The following is a 13515-nucleotide window of genomic DNA, read 5'->3' as shown; positions in this document are numbered from 1 at the left end:
TGTCTCTGTCTGTAGCCTGCTGTCCCCTTTATAGAGACTAACAAGGTACTACCACCTCTACTGACTCTGTCTGTAGCCTGCTGTCCCCTTTATAGAAGACTAACCAGGTACTACCAACCTCTACTGACTTCTGTCTGTAGCCTGCTGTCCCCTTATAGAGACTACCAGGTACTACCACCTCTACTGTCCTCTGTCTGTAGCCTGCTGTCCCCTTTATAGAGACCAGACTAACCAGGTACTACCACCTCTACTGCTCTGTCTGTAGCCTGCTGTCCCCTTTATAAGAGACCAGACTACCAGGTACTACCACCTCTACTGTCTCTGTCTGTAGCCTGCTGTCCCCTTTATAGAGACCAACTACCAGGTACTACCACCTCTACCTGACTCTGTCTGTATCCATGCTGTCCCCTTTAATAGAGACCTAACCAGGTACTACCCACCTCTACTGTCTCTGTCTGTATCCTGCTGTCCCCTTTATAGAGACCAGACTAACCAGGTACTACACCCTCTAACGGTCTCTGTCTGTAGCCTGCTGTCCCCTTTATAGAGACCAGACTAACCAGGTACTACCCCTCTACTGACTCTGTCTGTAGCCTGCTGTCCCCTTTATAGAGACTAACCAGGTACTAACCCACCTCTACATGTCTCTGTCTGTAGCCTGCTGTCCCCTTTATAGAGACCAGACTACCAGGTACTACCACCTCTACTGTCTCTGTCTGTAGCCTGCTGTCCCCTTTAATAGAGACTAACCAGGTACTACACCTCTACTGTCCTCTTGTCTGTAGCCTGCTGCCCCCTTTATAGGACAGACTAACCAGGTACTACCACCTCTACTGTCTCTGTCTGTAGCCTGCTGTCCCCTTTATAGAGACTAACCAGGTACTATACCGGACCTCTACTGACTCTGTCTGTAGCCTGCTGTCCCCTTTATAGAGACTGAACCAGGTACTACCCACCTCTACTGTCTCTGTCGTAGCCTGCTGTCCCCTTTATAGAGACCAGAACTAAACCAGGTACTACCACCTCTACTGTCTCTGTCTGTAGCCTGCTGTCCCCTTTATAGAGACCGACTAACCAGGTACTACCACCTCTACTGTCCTCTGTCTGTAGCCTGCTGTCCCCTTATAGAGACTAACCAGGTACTACCACCTCTACTGACTCTGTCTGTAGCCTGCTGTCCCTTTATAGAGACTAACCAGGTACTACCACCTCTAATGTCTCTGTTCTGTAGCCTGCTGTCCCTTTATAGAGACCAGACTAACCAGGTACTACCACCTCTACTGTCTCTGTCTGTAGCCTGCTGTCCCCTTTATAGAGACTACCAGGTACTACCACCTCTACTGGTCTCTGTCTGTAGCCTGCTGCCCCCTTTATAGAGACCAGACTAACCAGGTACTACCACCTCTACTGTCTCTGTCTGTAGCCTGCTGTCCCCTTTATAGAGACTAACCAGGTACTAACACCTCTACTGTCTCTGTCTGCTAGCCTGCTGTCCCCTTTATAGAGACCAGACTAAACCAGGTACTACCACCTCTACTGTCCTGTCTGTAGCCTGCTGTCCCCTTTATAGAGACCAGACTAAACCAGGTACTACCACCTCTACTGTCTCTGTCTGTAGCCTGCTGTCCCCCTTTAATAGAGACCAGACTAACCAGCTACGTACCACCTCTACTGTCTCTGTCTGTAGCCTGCTGTCCCCTTTATATAGAGACCAGCAACCAGGTACTCCACCTCTACTGTCTATGTCTGTAGCCTGGCTGTCCCCTTTATAGAGACTAACCAGGTACTACCACCTCTACTGTCTCTCTCTGTAGCCTGCTGTCCCCTTTATAGAGACCAGACTAACCAGGTACTACCACCTCTACTGTCTCTGTCTGTAGCCTGCTGTCCCCTTTATAGAGACCAGACTAACCAGGTACTACCACCTCTACTGTCTCTGTCTGTAGCCTGCTGTCCCCTTTATAGAGACCAGACTAACCAGGTACTACCACCTCTACTGACTCTGTCTGTAGCCTGCTGTCCCCTTTATAGAGACCAGACTAATACCAGGTGACTACCACCGGTCTACGGTCTCTGTCTGCAGCCTGCTGTCCACTTTATAGAGACTAAACCAGGTACTACCACCTCTACTGTCTCTGTCTGTAGCCTGCTGTCCGCATTTATAGACTAACCAGGTACTACCACCTCTACTGTCTCTGTTTGTAGCCTGCTGTCCCCTTTATAGAGACCAGACTAACCGGTACTACCACCTCTACTGTTCTCTGTCTGTAGCCTGGCTGGTCCCTTTATAGAGAACCAGACCTAAACCAGGTACTAACCACCCTCTACTGTCTCTGTCTGTAGCCTGCTGTCCCTTATAGAGAACCAGAACTAACCAGGTACTACTACCACCGTCTACTGTCTCTGTCTGTAAGCCTGCTGTCCCCTTTATAGAGACCAGACTAACCAGGTACTACCACCTCTAACTGGTCTCTGTCTGATAGCCTGCTGTCCCCTTTAATATAGACCAACGCAGGTACTTACCCACCTCTACTGTCTCTGTCTGTAGCCTGCTGTCCCCTTTAGAGACCAGACTAACCAGGTACTACCACCTCTACTGTCTCTGTCTGTAGCCTGCTGTCCCCTTTATAGAGACTAACCAGGTACTACCACCTCTACTGTCTCTGTCTGTAGCCTGCTGCCCCCTTTATAGAGACCGACTAACCAGGTACTACCACCTCTACTGTCTCTGTCTGTAGCCTGCTGTCCCCTTTATAAGAGACTAACCAGGTACTCACACCTCTACTGTCTCTGTCTGTAGCCTGCTGTCCCCTTTATAGAGACCAGACTAACCAGGTACTACACCTCTACTGTCTCTGTCTGTAGCCTGCTGTCCCCTTTATAGGACCAGACTAACCAGGTAACTACCACCTCTACTGTCTCTGTCTGTAGCCTGCTGTCCCCTTTATAGAGACCAGACTAACAGCTACTACCACCTCTACTGTCTCTGTCTGTAGGCCTGCTGTCCCCTTTATAGAGACCAGACTAACCAGGTACTACCACCTCTACTGTCTCTGTCTGTAGCCTGCTGTCCCCCTTTATAGAGACCAGGATACTAACCAGGTACTACCACCTCTACTGTCTCTGCTCTGTAGGCCTGCTGTCCCCTTTATAGAGACCAGACTAACCAGGTACTACCACCTCTACTGTCTCTGTCTGTAGCCTGCTGTCCCCTTTATAGAGCCAGACTACCAGGTACTACCACCTCTACTGTCTCTGTCTGTAGCCTGCTGTCCCCTTTATAGAGACTCAGACTAACCAGGTACTTACCACCTCTACTGTCTCTGTCTGTAGCCTGCTGTCCCCCTTATAGAGACCAGACTAACCAGGTACTACCAACCTCTACTGACTCTGTCTGTAGCCTGCTGTCCCCTTTATAGGAGACCAGACTAACCAGGTACTACCACCTCTACTGTCTCTGTCTGTAGCCTGCTGTCCCCTTTATAGAGACCAGACTAACCAGGTACTACCACCTCGACTGACTCTGTCTGTAGCCTGCTGTCCCCTTTATAGAGACGAACCAGGTACTACCACCTCTACTGTCTCTGTCTGTAGCCTGCTGTCCCCTTTATAGAGACCCAGACTAACCAGGTACTACCACCTCTACTGTCTCTGTCTGTAGCCTGCTGTCCCCTTTATAGAGACCAGACTAACCAGGTACTACCACCTCCTACTGACTCTCTGTCTGTAGCCTGCTGTCCCCTTTATAGAGACCGATAACCAGGTACTAACCACCTCTACTGTCTCTGTCTGTAGCCTGCTGTCCCCTTTATAGAGAACCAGACTAACCAGGTACTACCACCTCTACTGTCTCTGTCTGTAGCCTGCTGTCCCCTTTATAGAGACTAACCAGGTACTACCACCTCTACTGTCTCTGTCTGTAGCCTGCTGTCCCCTTTATAGAGACCAGACTAACCAGTACTACCACCTCTACTGTCTCTGTCTGTAGCCTGCTGTCCCCTTTATATACCGACTAACCAGGTACTACCACCTCTACTGTCTCTGTCTGTAGCCTGCTGTCCCCTTTATAGAGACCAGACTAACCAGGTACTACCACCTCTACTGTCTCTGTCTGTAGCCTGCTGTCCCCTTTATAGAGACCAACTAACCAGGTACTACCACCTCTACTGTCTCTGTCTGTAGCCTGCTGTCCCCCTTTATAGAGACCAGACTAACCAGGTACTACCACCTCTACTGTCTCTGTCTTGTAGCCTGCTGTCCCTTTATAGAGACCTAACCAGGTACTACCACCTCTACTGTCTCTGTCTGTAGCCTGCTGTCCCCTTTATAGAGACTAACCAGTACTACCACCTCTACTGTCTCTGTCTGTAGCCTGCTGTCCCCTTTTAGAGACCAGACTAACCAGGTACTACACCTCTACTGTCTCTGTCTGTAGCCTGCTGTCCCCTTTATAGAGACCAGACTAACCAGGTACTACACCTCTACTGTCTCTGTCTGTAGCCTGCTGTCCCCTTTATAGAGACCAGGACTAACCAGGTACTACCACCTCTACTGTCTCTGTCTGTAGCCTGCTGTCCCCTTTATAGAGACCAGACTAACCAGGTACTACCACCTCTACTGTCTCTGTCTGTAGCCTGCTGTCCCCCTTTATAGAGACCAGACTAACCAGTACTACCACCTCTACTGTCTCTGTCTGTAGCCTGCTGTCCCCTTTATAGAGACCAGACTAACCATGTACTACCACCTCTACTGTCTCTGTCTGTAGCCTGCTGTCCCCTTTATAGAGACTAACCAGGTACTACCACCTCTACTGTCTCTGTCTGTAGCCTGCTGTCCCCTTTATAGAGACCAGACTAACCAGGTACTACCACCTCTACTGTCTCTGTCTGTAGCCTGCTGTCCCCTTTATAGAGACTAACCAGGTACTACCACCTCTACTGTCTCTGTCTGTAGCCTGCTGTCCCCTTTATAGAGACTAACCAGGTACTACCACCTCTACTGACTCTGTCTGTAGCCTGCTGTCCCCTTTATAGAGACTAACCAGGTACTACCACCTCTACTGTCTCTGTCTGTAGCCTGCTGTCCCCTTTATAGAGACCAGACTAACCAGGTACTACCACCTCTACTGTCTCTGTCTGTAGCCTTGCTGTCCCCTTTATAGAGACCAGACTAACCAGGTACTACCACCTCTACTGTCTCTGTCTGTAGCCTGCTGTCCCCTTTATAGAGACCAGACTAACCAGGGTACTACACCTCTACTGACTCTGTCTGTAGCCTGCTGTCCCCTTTATAGAGACTAACCAGGTAACTACCACCTCTACTGTCTCATGTCTGTAGCCTGCTGTCCCCTTTATAGAGACCAGGACTAACCAGGTACTACCACCTCTACTGTCTCTGTCTGTAGCCTGCTGTCCCCTTTATAGAGACCAGACTAACCCGGTACTACCACCTCTATTGACTCTGTCTGTAGCCTGCTGTCCCCTTTATAGAGAACTAACCAGGGTACTACCACCTCTACTGTCTCTGTCTGTAGCCTGCTGTCCCCTTTATAGAGACCAGACTAACCAGGTACTACCACCTCTACTGTCTCTGTCTGTAGCCTGCTGTCCCCTTTATAGAGACTAACCAGGTACTACCACCTCTACTGTCTCTGTCTGTTGCCTGCTGTCCCCCTTTATAGAGACCAGACTAACCAGGTACTACCACCTCTACTGTCTCTGTCTGTAGCCTGCTGTCCCCTTTATATTGACTAACCAGGTACTACCACCTCTACTGACTCTGTCTGTAGCCTGCTGTCCCCTTTATAGAGACTAACAGGTACTAAACACTCTACTGACTCTGTCTGTAGCCTGCTGTCCCCTTTATAGAGACCAGACTAACCAGGTACTACCACCTCTACTGTCTCTGTCTGTAGCCTGCTGTCCCCTTTATAAGACCAGACTAACCAGGTACTACACCTCTACTGTCTCTGTCTGTAGCCTGCTGTCCCCTTTATAGAGACCAGACTAACCAGGTACTACCACCTCTACTGACTCTGTCTGTAGCCTGCTGTCCCCTTTATAGAGACTAACAGGTACTACCACCTCTACTGTCTCTGTCTGTAGCCTGCTGTCCCCTTTTATAGAGACCAGACTAACCAGGTACTACCACCTCTACTGTCTCTGTCTGTAGCCTGCTGTCCCCTTTATAGAGACTAACCAGGTACTACCACCTCTACTGTCTCTGTCTGTAGCCTGCTGTCCCCTTTATAGAGACTAACCAGGTACTACCACCTCTACTGTCTCTGTCTGTAGCCTGCTGTCCCCTTTATAGAGACTAACCAGGTACTACCACCTCTACTGTCTCTGTCTGTAGCCTGCTGTCCCCCTTTATAGAGACCAGACTAACCAGGTACTACCACCTCTACTGACTCTGTCTGTAGCCTGCTGTCCCCTTTATAGAGACCAGACTAACCAGGTACTACCACCTCTACTGTCTCTGTCTGTAGCCTGCTGTCCCCTTTATAGAGACCAGACTAACCAGGTACTACCACCTCTACTGATCTCTGTCTGTAGCCTGCTGTCCCCTTTATAGAGACTAAACCAGGTACTACCACCTCTACTGACTCTGTCTGTAGCCTGCTGTCCCCTTTATAGAGACTAACCAGGTACTACCACCTCTACTGTCTCTGTCTGTAGCCTGCTGTCCCCTTTATAGAGACCAGACTAACCAGGTACTACCACCTCTACTGACTCTGTCTGTAGCCTGCTGTCCCCTTTATAGAGACCAGACTAACCAGGTACTACCACCTCTACTGTCTCTGTCTGTAGCCTGCTGTCCCCTTTATAGAGACCAGACTAACCAGGTACTACACCTCTACTGTCTCTGTCTGTAGCCTGCTGTCCCCTTTATAGAGCCAGACTAACCAGGTACTACCAACCTCTACTGTACTCTGTTCTGTAGCCTGCTGTCCCCTTTATAGAGACCAGACTAACCAGGTACTACCACCTCTACTGTCTCTGTCTGTAGCCTGCTGTCCCCTTATAGAGACCAGACTAACCAGGTACTACCACCTCTACTGTCTCTGTCTGTAGCCTGCTGTCCCCTTTATAGAGACCAGACTAACCAGGTACTACCACCTCTACTGTCTCTGTCTGTAGCCTGCTGTCCCCTTTATAGAGACTAACCAGGTACTACCACCTCTACTGTCTCTGTCTGTAGCCTGCTGTCCCCTTTATAGAGACCAGACTAACCAGGGTACTACCACCTCTACTGTCTCTGTCTGTAGCCTGCTGTCCCCTTTATAGAGACTAACCAGGTACTACCACCTCCACTGTCTCTGTCTGTAGCCTGCTGTCCCCTTTATAGAGACTAACCAGGTACTACCACCTCTACTGTCTCTGTCTGTAGCCTGCTGTCCCCTTTATAGAGACTAACAAGGTACTACCACCTCTACTGTCTCTGTCTGTAGCCTGCTGTCCCCTTTATAGAGACCAGGACTAACCAGGTACTACCACCTCTACTGTCTCTGTCTGTAGCCTGCTGTCCCCTTTATAGAGACTAACCAAGGTACTACCACCTCTACTGACTCTGTCTGTAGCCTGCTGTCCCCTTTATAGAGACTAACCAGGTACTACCACCTCTACTGTCTCTGTCTGTAGCCTGCTGTCCCCTTTATAGAGACCAGACTAACCAGGTACTACCACCTCTACTGACTCTGTCTGTAGCCTGCTGTCCCCTTTATAGAGACCAGACTAACCAGGTACTACCACCTCTACTGTCTCTGTCTGTAGCCTGCTGTCCCTTTATAGAGACCAGACTAACCAGGTACTACCACCTCTACTGACTCTGTCTGTAGCCTGCTGTCCCCTTTATAGAGACTAACCAGGTACTACCACCTCTACTGACTCTGTCTGTAGCCTGCTGTCCCCTTTATAGAGACTAACCAGGTACTACCACCTCTACTGTCTCTGTCTGTAGCCTGCTGTCCCCTTTATAGAGACCAGACTAACCAGGTACTACCACCTCTACTGACTCTGTCTGTAGCCTGCTGTCCCCTTTATAGAGACCAGACTAACCAGGTACTACCACCTCTACTGTCTCTGTCTGTAGCCTGCTGTCCCCTTTATAGAGACCAGACTAACCAGGTACTACCACCTCTACTGACTCTGTCTGTAGCCTGCTGTCCCTTTTATAGAGACTAACCAGGTACTACCACCTCTACTGTCTCTGTCTGTAGCCTGCTGTCCCCTTTATAGAGACCAGACTAACCAGGTACTACCACCTCTACTGTCTCTGTCTGTAGCCTGCTGTCCCCTTTATAGAGACTAACCAGGTACTACCACCTCTACTGTCTCTGTCTGTAGCCTGCTGCCCCCTTTATAGAGACCAGACTAACCAGGTACTACCACCTCTACTGTCTCTGTCTGTAGCCTGCTGTCCCCTTTATATTGACTAACCAGGTACTACCACCTCTACTGACTCTGTCTGTAGCCTGCTGTCCCCTTTATAGAGACCAGACTAACCAGGTACTACCACCTCTACTGTCTCTGTCTGTAGCCTGCTGTCCCCTTTATAGAGACTAACCAGGTACTACCACCTCTACTGTCTCTGTCTGTAGCCTGCTGCCCCCTTTATAGAGACCAGACTAACCAGGTACTACCACCTCTACTGTCTCTGTCTGTAGCCTGCTGTCCCCTTTATATTGACTAACCAGGTACTACCACCTCTACTGACTCTGTCTGTAGCCTGCTGTCCCCTTTATAGAGACTAACCAGGTACTACCACCTCTACTGTCTCTGTCTGTAGCCGGCTGTCCCCTTTATAGAGACCAGACTAACCAGGTACTAACACCTCTACTGACCTCTGTCTGTAGCCTGCTGTCCCCTTTATAGAGACCAGACTAACCAGGTACTACCACCTCTACTGTCTCTGTCTGTAGCCTGCTGTCCCCTTTATAGAGACCAGACTAACCAGGTACTACCACCTCTACTGTCTCTGTCTGTAGCCTGCTGTCCCCTTTATAGAGACCAGACTAACCAGGTACTACCACCTCTACTGTCTCTGTCTGTAGCCTGCTGTCCCCCTTTATAGAGACCAGACTAACCAGGTACTACCACCTCTACTGTCTCTGTCTGTAGCCTGCTGTCCCCTTTATAGAGACCAGACTAACCAGGTACTACCAGCTCTACTGTCTCTGTCTGTAGCCTGCTGTCCCCTTTATAGAGACTACCAGGTACTACCACCTCTACTGTCTCTGTCTGTAGCCTGCTGTCCCCTTTATAGAGACCAGACTAACCAGGTACTACCACCTCTACTGTCTCTGTCTGTAGCCTGCTGTCCCCTTTATAGAGACTAACCAGGTACTACCACCTCTACTGTCTCTGTCTGTAGCCTGCTGTCCCCTTTATAGAAGACTAACCAGGTACTACCACCTCTACTGACTCTGTCTGTAGCCTGCTGTCCCCTTTATAGAGACTAACCAGGTACTACCACCTCTACTGTCTCTGTCTGTAGCCTGCTGTCCCCTTTATAGAGACCAGACTAACCAGGTACTACCACCTCTACTGACTCTGTCTGTAGCCTGCTGTCCCCTTTATAGAGACCAGACTAACCAGGTACTACCACCTCTACTGTCTCTGTCTGTAGCCTGCTGTCCCCTTTATAGAGACCAGACTAACCAGGTACTACCACCTCTACTGACTCTGTCTGTAGCCTGCTGTCCCCTTTATAGAGACTAACCAGGTACTACCACCTCTACTGTCTCTGTCTGTAGCCTGCTGTCCCCTTTATAGAGACCAGACTAACCAGGTACTACCACCTCTACTGTCTCTGTCTGTAGCCTGCTGTCCCCTTTATAGAGACCAGACTAACCCGGTACTACCACCTCTATTGACTCTGTCTGTAGCCTGCTGTCCCCTTTATAGAGACTAACCAGGTACTACCACCTCTACTGTCTCTGTCTGTAGCCTGCTGTCCCCTTTATAGAGACCAGACTAACCAGGTACTACCACCTCTACTGTCTCTGTCTGTAGCCTGCTGTCCCCTTTATAGAGACTAACCAGGTACTACCACCTCTACTGTCTCTGTCTGTTGCCTGCTGCCCCCTTTATAGAGACCAGACTAACCAGGTACTACCACCTCTACTGTCTCTGTCTGTAGCCTGCTGTCCCCTTTATATTGACTAACCAGGTACTACCACCTCTACTGACTCTGTCTGTAGCCTGCTGTCCCCTTTATAGAGACTAACCAGGTACTAACACCTCTACTGACTCTGTCTGTAGCCTGCTGTCCCCTTTATAGAGACCAGACTAACCAGGTACTACCACCTCTACTGTCTCTGTCTGTAGCCTGCTGTCCCCTTTATAGAGACCAGACTAACCAGGTACTACCACCTCTACTGTCTCTGTCTGTAGCCTGCTGTCCCCTTTATAGAGACCAGACTAACCAGGTACTACCACCTCTACTGACTCTGTCTGTAGCCTGCTGTCCCCTTTATAGAGACTAACCAGGTACTACCACCTCTACTGTCTCTGTCTGTAGCCTGCTGTCCCCTTTATAGAGACCAGACTAACCAGGTACTACCACCTCTACTGTCTCTGTCTGTAGCCTGCTGTCCCCTTTATAGAGACTAACCAGTACTACCACCTCTACTGTCTCTGTCTGTAGCCTGCTGTCCCCTTTATAGAGACTAACCAGGTACTACCACCTCTACTGACTCTGTCTGTAGCCTGCTGTCCCCTTTATAGAGACTAACCAGGTACTACCACCTCTACTGTCTCTGTCTGTAGCCTGCTGTCCCCTTTATAGAGACCAGACTAACCATGTACTACCACCTCTACTGACTCTGTCTGTAGCCTGCTGTCCCCTTTATAGAGACCAGACTAACCAGGTACTACCACCTCTACTGTCTCTGTCTGTAGCCTGCTGTCCCCTTTATAGAGACCAGACTAACCAGGTACTACCACCTCTACTGACTCTGTCTGTAGCCTGCTGTCCCCTTTATAGAGACTAACCAGGTACTACCACCTCTACTGACTCTGTCTGTAGCCTGCTGTCCCCTTTATAGAGACTAACCAGGTACTACCACCTCTACTGTCTCTGTCTGTAGCCTGCTGTCCCCTTTATAGAGACCAGACTAACCAGGTACTACCACCTCTACTGACTCTGTCTGTAGCCTGCTGTCCCCTTTATAGAGACCAGACTAACCAGGTACTACCACCTCTACTGTCTCTGTCTGTAGCCTGCTGTCCCCTTTATAGAGACCAGACTAACCAGGTACTACCACCTCTACTGTCTCTGTCTGTAGCCTGCTGTCCCCTTTATAGAGACCAGACTAACCAGGTACTACCACCTCTACTGTCTCTGTCTGTAGCCTGCTGTCCCCTTTATAGAGACCAGACTAACCAGGTACTACCACCTCTACTGTCTCTGTCTGTAGCCTGCTGTCCCCTTTATAGAGACCAGACTAACCAGGTACTACCACCTCTACTGTCTCTGTCTGTAGCCTGCTGTCCCCTTTATAGAGACCAGACTAACCAGGTACTACCAGCTCTACTGTCTCTGTCTGTAGCCTGCTGTCCCCTTTATAGAGACTAACCAGGTACTACCACCTCTACTGTCTCTGTCTGTAGCCTGCTGTCCCCTTTATAGAGACCAGACTAACCAGGTACTACCACCTCTACTGTCTCTGTCTGTAGCCTGCTGTCCCCTTTATAGAGACTAACCAGGTACTACCACCTCCACTGTCTCTGTCTGTAGCCTGCTGTCCCCTTTATAGAGACTAACCAGGTACTACCACCTCTACTGTCTCTGTCTGTAGCCTGCTGTCCCCTTATAGAGACTAACAAGGTACTACCACCTCTACTGTCTCTGTCTGTAGCCTGCTGTCCCCTTTATAGAGACCAGACTAACCAGGTACTACCACCTCTACTGTCTCTGTCTGTAGCCTGCTGTCCCCTTTATAGAGACTAACCAGGTACTACCACCTCTACTGACTCTGTCTGTAGCCTGCTGTCCCCTTTATAGAGACTAACCAGGTACTACCACCTCTACTGTCTCTGTCTGTAGCCTGCTGTCCCCTTATAGAGACCAGACTAACCAGTACTACCACCTCTACTGACTCTGTCTGTAGCCTGCTGTCCCCTTTATAGAGACCAGACTAACCAGGTACTACCACCTCTACTGTCTCTGTCTGTAGCCTGCTGTCCCCTTTATAGAGACCAGACTAACCAGGTACTACCACCTCTACTGACTCTGCTGTAGCCTGCTGTCCCTTTATAGAGACTAACCAGGTACTACCACCTCTACTGACTCTGTCTGTAGCCTGCTGTCCCCTTTATAGAGACTAACCAGGTACTACCACCTCTACTGTCTCTGTCTGTAGCCTGCTGTCCCCTTATAGAGACCAGACTAACCAGGTACTACCACCTCTACTGACTCTGTCTGTAGCCTGCTGTCCCCTTTATAGAGACCAGACTAACCAGGTACTACCACCTCTACTGTCTCTGTCTGTAGCCTGCTGTCCCCTTTATAGAGACCAGACTAACCAGGTACTACCACCTCTACTGACTCTGTCTGTAGCCTGCTGTCCCTTTTATAGAGACTAACCAGGTACTACCACCTCTACTGTCTCTGTCTGTAGCCTGCTGTCCCCTTTATAGAGACCAGACTAACCAGGTACTACCACCTCTACTGTCTCTGTCTGTAGCCTGCTGTCCCCTTTATAGAGACCAGACTAACCAGGTACTACCACCTCTACTGACTCTGTCTGTAGCCTGCTGTCCCCTTTATAGAGACTAACCAGGTACTACCACCTCTACTGTCTCTGTCTGTAGCCTGCTGTCCCCTTTATAGAGACCAGACTAACCAGGTACTACCACCTCTACTGTCTCTGTCTGTAGCCTGCTGTCCCCTTTATAGAGACTAACCAGGTACTACCACCTCTACTGTCTCTGTCTGTAGCCTGCTGCCACCTTTATAGAGACCAGACTAACCAGGTACTACCACCTCTACTGTCTCTGTCTGTAGCCTGCTGTCCCCTTATATTGACTAACCAGGTACTACCACCTCTACTGACTCTGTCTGTAGCCTGCTGTCCCCTTTATAGAGACTAACCAGGTACTAACACCTCTACTGACTCTGTCTGTAGCCTGCTGTCCCCTTTATAGAGACCAGACTAACCAGGTACTACCACCTCTACTGTCTCTGTCTGTAGCCTGCTGTCCCCTTTATAGAGACCAGACTAACCAGGTACTACCACCTCTACTGTCTCTGTCTGTAGCCTGCTGTCCCCTTTATAGAGACCAGACTAACCAGGTACTACCACCTCTACTGACTCTGTCTGTAGCCTGCTGTCCCCTTTATAGAGACTAACCAGGTACTACCACCTCTACTGTCTCTGTCTGTAGCCTGCTGTCCCCTTTATAGAGACCAGACTAACCAGGTACTACCACCTCTACTGTCTCTGTCTGTAGCCTGCTGTCCCCTTTATAGAGACTAACCAGGTACTACCACCTCTACTGTCTCTGTCTGTAG

This window comes from Oncorhynchus kisutch, unplaced genomic scaffold (assembly GCF_002021735.2).
Source record: "Oncorhynchus kisutch isolate 150728-3 unplaced genomic scaffold, Okis_V2 scaffold676, whole genome shotgun sequence".
In the NCBI taxonomy this organism is placed as follows: domain Eukaryota; kingdom Metazoa; phylum Chordata; class Actinopteri; order Salmoniformes; family Salmonidae; genus Oncorhynchus; species Oncorhynchus kisutch.
This window is presented reverse-complemented; position numbering follows the sequence as displayed.